General features: G+C 50.6%; 1 protein-coding gene across 3 annotated transcripts in view; it reads left to right on the top strand.

The window, feature by feature from the left end:
• The first annotated feature begins 547 nt into the window (after positions 1-547).
• The window catches only part of MBNL3 (muscleblind like splicing regulator 3), a 92,545-nt gene continuing 84,367 nt past the window's right edge, over positions 548-8,725 (top strand). Inside the window, exon 1 of one of the 3 annotated variants that reach the window (XM_018070709.2) lies at positions 548-638. The gene's annotated coding sequence lies outside the window, so the exon portion shown is untranslated. Of the gene's footprint in view, positions 639-1,847; positions 2,062-8,725 lie in introns of those variants that run through there. The other 2 variants (XM_018070712.2, XM_018070708.2) reach the window with 2 other exon arrangements.

Genomic DNA, 8,725 nt, shown 5'->3' with positions numbered 1-8,725 from the left:
AATTCTGGGGCCAACGGGGACATAGCAAGGAGGCGTGACAGTGGGTTGGGGGCATTGCGGATGCAACCCTCAGTAGGTGGGCATGACAGTGGTTTTGGGGACAGTATGGGCACATTGTGGGAGATGTGATGGTGGCTTTGGGGACAGCACAAATGCAACCCTTCAGCAGCCAGACATGACTATGGTTTAGGGGACAGTGGGGACACAGCAAGGGGACGGAGGAGACATGTCAGGGAGTTGTGCCGGTGATTTGGGGACAGCAGGGATGCAGCCCCGCAGCAGGTGCCTGTGGTGGCAGCTTTGGGGACAGGTAGACTCGGTGAAGCGGGGGTCCTGCGGCCGGGAAGAGGCGTCAAGGCGGTGCGGGCATCCCGGGAGGTGCGGAGAGGCCATCCCGGGGCTCGTCCCGCAGGGCCCGGCGGGGGGGGGGTCGCGGGGCGGTTGCCATGGGCAGCAGCCGGGCGCGCGCGCGCGGCGGCGGGGCGCGGCGCGGCGCGGCCCGGAGCGTACCATGGTGCGCCCGGCGGCGGGAGGCGGCGGCGGCGGCGGAGGGGCCACGACGGCGGCGGCTGCTGCTGCTGCCCTGCTGCTACCGTCCGCCACGGCGGGCCCGGCGACCCAGGAGCCGCTGCGTAAATGTAACGGCGGGGACGGGAAGACGGGGTTGGGGTGGGGGGGACACGCTGAGTGGCATTTCCACGCCGCGCGTGGCCGCGGGGGAGCGGGGGGGGCGTGGGGGGGTGGGCGGAGGGCGGGCGGTAGGCGTTAAAAATGGCGGCGCGCAGGCGGCCCCCGCGCTAAACGGCCCCGTGGCTCGCCCCGCGCCGCCGCGCGTGGCACGGAGCGGCGCCGCTGCCTGCGAGCGCCGCCGCCGCCGCCGAGGTAAGGCCGGGGCGGCCGCGGGGGGCTCGGTGCCACGCCGAGCGCGCGGGCACGGGGGGCGCTCCGGGGAGGGGGGCGCGGGCGGCCGGGGGCTGGTCCGGTGCCGGTGCCGCGGGGCGGGTGTCCCGGGAGCGCCGGCGGACCGGCCGTGGGTGCCGGCGCGACTCCGCATCGCTCCTTTGTCTGGCGGCGGCGGGGCCGGGCCCGCGGCCGCTCCGCCGGGCGCTGCGCCAGGGCGGCTGGTGCGGGCCGGAGCGTGGCGGGCACGGCGTGCTGTGCTTTAAAAGGGAGAGAAGGAAAATATACCACGAAACCCGCGCCGAAACTAATTTTTTGCAGCCGAAAGTGTTGCAGGCGCTGCCGTAACCCCCCGAAAGCCTCGTAGCGCTGCAAAACCCCTGCTCGGAGTAGAGGGAAGTGGAGTTTTACTTCTGGAAAAGCAGCCCGAACTCTCTCCGGAGGGCTCCGGCCGCCGCAGCGGCGAGAGAGGGGCCGGAGGGGAGGGGGGATTTTTTTCTCCCTTTTTTTTTTTTTTTTTTTTTTGGACTCTTATGAAGACATGCGCATTTGTTCATTCTTGCCACCGCACTGGAGTCTGCCTAGAAACAAAGAACACAGCCTGGCGAAGTTGATGCTGGCTCCCAAAGTGTCTGGCTTTTTTTTTTTTTTTTTTTTTTTCTCCCTTCATTTACTTGTGCGATAGTTAAAAGCTTCGAGATGTTTCCTTCAATTATTTCCATGTGCCTGCTGATGGAAATGCCCCCTCACCCCCTCGCGCTTCGCCCCTTCGCCCTCCTGAACCCTGCCAAGGCAGGTTACGCATTTTGGAAAGTGCAGCCATGATAGACAGAGCAAGTTCTCTCTCCCATTTTGCCCCGGCCCCGCGGTGTGACAGCTCGCAGGAGGTGTGCCTTCCCACCGGGAGCCACCCCCTTGCTGAATCATCGCCGAGCCATGGCCGGACAGCTCGTCCTCCCGGGGAGCAGAGCATTCCCCGGCCGAGCATGAGGCGGTGGCGAGGCAGACGCGAGGCACAGACCTGTTAACATTCGGTTAAGGCGCGGGCGAGCGGCTGCGGGGAGAGAACCTTCCCCTTTCATGGCAGCGGGAGCTGCGGATGCAGTTTTGAGCTCAAAGGCAAGACGTGCGCTGCTGTAAGGAACATCCCCTGCCTTTGAGGTAGTGAAACTCCGAAAGCCTGATTCCTGCAGCTTTTGCGTCTCTGAAAACTCCCGTCTTGCTCGGATAGGCTCCGTGTGTGATCAACACCTGGCTCGGGGAGCGACGTGCGGGTTCACGATGCTGTGGCTATTAGCAGTAATCCTGTATTGCGTTTGCACAGAGAAGCATGTGAGCAGTAGTGTGTGTCCGTGCTGTTTGCCTAAAACTAGTTTATTCTGCGTTGATGGAAGTAGTTGCTTTCGTTAGCGCAAGGAATAATGACTTAATCTTTCTGGAGCTTGGGGTGCATGTGTGTCAGATGCTGAGGTGTTGCTAGGTATCCCTGCCTCCATTCAAAGGTTGCCAAAAAGTATGAGAGTGAGAGGTGGGATGACCAATTTTGAGCTGGGGTGTATCAGGCAAGACTGAATTGCAGCAGTTGTTGGACATGTAACATGATCCTGTAATTAGAGTGAGGTTATAGTCTATACCGTGTTGAAACTATCGAGTGTCTGAGTTGGAGCAGTCTGAATTAAGCTAGTTCTTCTGGGATTGTGCAGAAACAGTAGTGCAGTTAAAAGTTTCCATACAGCAGCTTTCATGAGGTTGCAGAGATTTTTTTCCCCCTGTGGGTCCTCCTTGCGGGTGTTTTGCTGTTAAGGTAGTACATGGAGGCTGCAATGGTGCTGCTCTCCAGGTTGGAGAAATGCCTTACATGACACAGTCCTGCTCCATGGAGCTTTATTTACTCATGAGTGTCTGAATCATGTAGCTTGGCCCTGGTGGGGGTGGAGAGGTAGGAAAAACTGCTGAAGGGAGGACTTGGGGCTTCAGCTTTGTGCAGAATTTGAGGACTTAAAGGATCTTTAATTTGATCTTAAAACTTCTCTGCCCTCATCAGTCTCCATACCTCAAAAAAGATGTGTGTTAGCAAGTGATCTGGTGGAGAGCCCACAGGCTGTGGTCTTTCCAGTGCTCCTGCCAGCAGGGAGGATCCTGATGGGGCTCTCCAGTGGCTCTGGTTTGCTGTAGGGTTGTACTGGTGTGGAGCCCTGGCAGCACAGCTCTGCACCTGCAGACCTGGGAGGATGTGCAGAGTTACGGTGTGTGGGCACCAGCCCTGCTCACGATGCTAATTTCCCTTGGTGTGTGTGTGTGTATATATAGACATGGTACATATTTAAATGAAGTAATTTTAAAGTAGAGATGGCCCAGAAAAGTTTGAGAGCTATTTCGGTGTATGAGTGTTTGTCTTTGAAAGACAATGGACTGTGCTGAAGCTTCTAGGTATTATGGGATATGCTTATAGCAGGAGAAGGAACAGTCTGCTTTGGGTGCAGTCAGCCTTCCTAGAAGTGGCTGACTTGTGCATATGCCCCTGCTTCAGGCTGCATACAGCTGTGTGGCTGTTGGGGGTCTGGTGCTGTCTTATGGGCCTTTTGGGATATACTGGCAAGGACCCAAAGCAGACCTGGTGGTCAGCAAGGAAATTAGCCCCACTGTGCTGTAATCTGTGCTGCTCAGCCTCCTGCAGCGTCTGGCTAGGCCAGGAGAATTCAGGGTGCCGTATCCTTCCCACTGCTGTGGGAGAGTGAGGGACCCACATGGAGAATGAGGAGGCAGATCTAGGGCTGTCATTCCTCCCTCCCAGTGCTGGACCATATGCTGCAGGAAGGTTACTGACAGTAGGGATGCTGGGCAGTTGTCCCTCCAAGATGTTGGGATGTTGTATCCACACAGAAGATTTTCTAGTCCTTTTCGTGCCCAGTTCCACTTTGCAAGCAGTGGTGGCCTGCTCTGTCCTCATATTCTCTGATGGGGAATGGATGGCATGAGCCTTAATGTTATTCTTAGATTTTTACAGACCTAGAAATTTTCTCCTGGGCTTGCCCTGACTTGGCAAGAGGAATAGAATACATGGTCTGTAGAGTTTTGCACTTATAGTGCCACCAGAAATGAGGTTTTGAGAGCTGTTCTGCATGTTTAACTGAATCTCAAAGAGCAAAAAAACTTGTGACTGCAAAGAGGGAGAGGTTGACTTTCTTACTTTTTGCAGTGTAGCTTGCAAATCAGTTTTGAAGCTGGTGCTGTGGTGGAAGAAGCGGTCCTGCTTTCGTCCCTTTCCCTCCTGTCTCTTCACCATCTTTGTGAATTAAGAATTATTAAGAATAATCTTGCAGAATAATGGGTAAAAAAGTGATGCTCGTTTTAGCCCTCACTGCTCCTTGGTTCACTTCTCCATGTGACCACAGAAATGGTTGTGTTGGCACAAGGACTTGTGGGGCACAGGCAGGACAGGATGGGGCTGAACCACACCAAAACTGCATGGCTGGTGTCTGGCAAATGGATCTTCCTAAATGCACAAGTCAAACCATGGCTGTCATAGTCATCAGTTGCCTGCAGCTCAGTCAGGAGCCTGAAAGCAAGTGAAGATTTTCTTTGTGGCTAACACAGGCACAGGTGAAGATGATGAATTTGCAGTGAGGATTTGGTGACTGATTCCTGCAGCAGGACACCTCTGCTGTGTTGGTGGTGAGAACTTGGCTTTGGCAGTGGAGTAAACCATTGTGTGACTCAGATGTGTTGGGAAAGAGTACTCAGCCTTCATAGGAGCAGGCTTTTCTGACCATGACCATACTAGAAGTCACGTGTGGAAACTGAGTACTAGAAACACTGGGCTGCTCATTGAGAGGGAGGCTGAGCACTGACAACCAGACTTGGCTTAGATCTCTCTTTTCCAAAGGTAGTCACAGGAGCTGTGGCTCTCTTGGTGTACTCTAAAAACAGTGCAACCGTCCAACCAAAGAACTGCCACCTCAGGCAGACATGGCATCCTGAATTTGTTACCCAGGTCCAACCTTCCAGCACCCATTAGGAAAAATGTGAGAAAATTTTTTGCAACGTGATAGAAACACTGGTTTGAGGAGTGACTGCAGCCTGGAAGCAGGAAGGGGAGGATGTCTTTATTGAAGTGTGTGTTTGCTCTTAAAATCCCTTAAAAGCTCTGAAGCTCAAGCTTGCTTGATTTGCTGTGTTTGCCATATGTAATATTTCAGCAAGAGGTTTCAATTCAGTGTGGCTGAGTTGATGCAGGAGTTCCTTTTTAGGTGATAGGGGTCCACTTACCCATGTGTAATGTACTGGTTTGCTTTTTAGACTTTTTTTTGTGAGCTTCTTTTTAATTGTTGTAGTCCAGACCTCTGGGCAGTGCATGCATCCTTCTCTAGGCCAATACTCAAGTCCTAATTTGTCATATTATTTAAGCACAGGCTTGTCTCGCTTGCTGAAGTGCAGTCTTTAAGCTGGAGCATTTATAATGTTTTGTAATTCTCTGTTCACCTCTAATGAGCATCATGGGTACCCTGGGCTCTGTGTGTCTGCTGCTGAAATGGAGTTCCTTGTTGTGCCCCCTAAGTATAGAAACTGTATGTATCCTTTTAGTTTTTCTCCAGGTTCCCGTGTGTGCAAATTGCTGCCCCTCAGTAGATAATTTACCTGAATTTGTGCTTGTGATGCTTTTGCAGTTGGGCACCCTTTGCCTGCTAAGCTTTGCAGTGTGTGTTGTTCTTTTAAAAGGTGTGTATCCTCCCCTTTTTCCATGCCATCTTCCAGGAAGGATTGTCTACCCAGAGCGATGTTATCATCCCCCATTTTAAATGGTGTCAGCAGATATTTGTTTTTTTCCTTCTCCTATCCTGATGTTAAGTACTCACCATGGGAATGAGTTGCTTGTATTACTCACATGGAGCAAATCTGTGGCTTGGCCTCCAAATTATCTGGCCCTGCTGAGCGAGGGCAAGGGCCTCGGGAGCCCAAGTAAAGGTGCCAGGATCTGTTTGCCTGCATTTTTTTTTTTTGGTAAAAGCAGGGAGGCAAGCTGAAAAAGCGGTGGCCTTCTGAGCTGGGTATTTTGTGTCTGAGGGCTTCTGAATGCATAAAATCAGAGAGAATGTGTCTGTGTAATCCGATCTGCTCTTGAAAGCCTTGTGGAGGGCTGCATGCTGCAGACATAAGCTGTGTCAATAAGAACTCTATTCACCCTCGGAAAACAGCCTCGTGATCGGGTTTGATTGGCAGGCTTCCTAAGGGAGGGCCATTTTTTGAGAAAGAGCTCTGATTTTTTGGCGGTACTTCTGACTGCCTTTTCAGACTCCCACTTATTGTTCTTTCCTTGGCATGATAAACTTGGATATTTTTTGCTGGGAGTTTGCTGGGGGGGGTGCAGAGGGAGGATTTCTTGTAGCAGGATTAACTGGAGTGTGGGGTGTTTCCCTCTTCCCAGTGCAGCCCCTCTGCCAAAGCAATATTTACAAGCATGAAGGTGAGGCATTTAAAAGAATATGAGGTAGGACTGGAGGTCACTGCGTGCAGGAGAGCACACCATACTCTTGTGCGTGCTCAGGGTGCTGTCTTGCAGAACAGTGGCACAAAACACCCGTCCTTGTAAAAGTCTTGGATGGTAATGCACAAAATGTGTGGTTGTGCATGTTTATGTGCTTTTTTTTCCCCCTTGGTTCTGCAGATGTCTCTGTTACCCAGAAGTGTTGTTGGGTGAAATTCTGCTTTCGGTAATGCTGCCATAAATCTGCTGTGAAGGCAGTGTTGTACTAATGGCTGTAATTTGCTGGTTGCTATTATTTAAAAAAAAAAAAAAAGGGAAAGAAATCACGCAAGTAAAAAAATCTAATTCTGCTTTATGAAGTATTCTACACCTGGCATGTAATCTTTTAAAGTCTTGTAGGAAAAATCTGCTTGAACTGATAAAAGTGATGCTTGTAAGATTTGCTGAAAGCCGAATTTTAGTCAAAATACCAAGTTCTGAGCTGCTGTTCAGTGTGTAGTGCTTGTGTAAATGGCATTTTCTGCTGCATTACATGTGTGTTATTCAGTGTTTGCTCTGCTGAGGTCTTAAATCCATTCTCTTTGGCGTTGAGTTACTGGCTTTAACAAAAGAGATGCTGGACTGTCAGTTATGCATGTTTCTTTTTTTCTTGCAGGTCCCTTGGTCTATCTGTCACTTTTTTTTAAAGCTCCATGTCCTTACTCAAGTGATGATTAGAAAATTAGCTCATCTGTATGTCTTTCTGGGTTATTCCTGTAGCTGCAAATGAAAGCTTGAAAAATATAATTAGGATGTAATATGCACGAGCTCAAAAAAAAAACCCAACAAAAAATGAAGTAATGCAAAGCTATTATTTAAGAGAAATGTAATTATGTTTTGAGCCAATTGAGGCTTGACTTAATTTCTCAGGGTTTGCTGGTGATGATGTAATAAAACCAAAATTAACTCCTGAAATATGCCTGTCCTGAGTCAGGAATTTGGCTGGTGAAAATGGAGAGAGCCACTGAAAGAAGGGGAATCCCCTCTCAAGGGAGCGTGGCCCTGTGCAGTTTGCAAATGAATGCAGCATTTGGGATGATTCCTGCAGTCCTGTTTACCTGGCTCTCCCCAGCTGATTCCCCTTCAATAAAGGCCTGATCTTGCCTCCAAGAGCTTTAATAACAAACCGTCTGGTTTAGGTGCGATTGGCCCCTGGGCAGGCGGTGTGCGGCCCTGGGCAGGGTAAGCATGGGCAGGAAACACTGGTTTCTCTGCTGCAGCTGGGTGATTTGTTTTTACTTCCTGTTCCCAATCTGTTTGGGTCAAAAGTAGCGGTGTTTTTCCATATTAAGATGTTTGGCTTCATTCTGCAAGGCAGCAATAAATTTCATGCTGCACACAACGTGTTTCTTATATTTCAGAGACGCTTTATTGCTGCCTTTGACTTTTAATTTGGATGGTGAAACCTTTATTAGCACCTTCTTTGTTGCACAACCTGCTTTTCCAGGAAAACAGAAAGCTTTTTCTTTTTTTCTCCTTTCCTTCTGTTTTGGAAAGAGCCTTTGGAATAGCTCACAGGTCTGTAGCTAAGCAGAGGGAGAGAGATGGCAGGTCTATCGGCCATGGCTGGCTCCTCAGCAGGCTCACAGGGAGACTGGGACACCTCAGCCTGCTTCTGTGCAACTGGTCATGAGGGGATAATGCTGCTGGAGTTAATTGGGATTCTGGGACTTAATTCATTAGTGTTTGTGAAACATTTGGTGATCTTTTGGTGGAAGGTTCTGGGACTGTATGGTGGGGAGGTGTGGTTGTGCTGTGCAGGGCTGTGATGCTGGGAGGGAGCCCTTGTGGATTGATGGACCACTCCTTAAAGCAGTCCTAAAGGCTGGAATGCTGAACTACCAAATGTCCCCATCTCACTGATGGAAATCCTTCCCAGTTTTCCAACCAGCTCCTGCGAAAGAGCATCACCTGCTCTGAGCCATGGCTGGCTGCCAGGCTGCTCTGGGAATTGTTCTCCAGAGCACTGGATTAGTCCACGTCATGCACTCTGTAAGGTACAAAACTGATGGAGAACAGAGAATTGGGCTCTTTGGGCTCTTCCCTGCTGGGCAACAAAAGTGCTTGTGTTCCTCTTCCCAAAATCTGGTCAAAACTCTTGATCAATGCTGGTCACTCCTAATCAAGCTGTTCAGTTGTAGGCTCTCCTACTCTGCAGCTGGCAGGTCAAAATGGATAAATCTTATTATAGCTATACCAGGTATCAGTGGGCTCCTTTCAAATATAGTCTGAACATTTTTTATATAAATAGTCATGAGCAGTGCCCAGGGAGCTTGTATTGCACCTTCAGATACATTTCAG

Source organism: Manacus vitellinus, unplaced genomic scaffold (assembly GCF_001715985.3).
Source record: "Manacus vitellinus isolate BGI_N305 unplaced genomic scaffold, ASM171598v3 scaffold_19_pilon, whole genome shotgun sequence".
Lineage (NCBI taxonomy): Eukaryota > Metazoa > Chordata > Aves > Passeriformes > Pipridae > Manacus > Manacus vitellinus.
The sequence above is the reverse complement of the archived record's forward strand: the minus strand, read 5'-3'. Positions and strand labels throughout refer to the sequence as shown.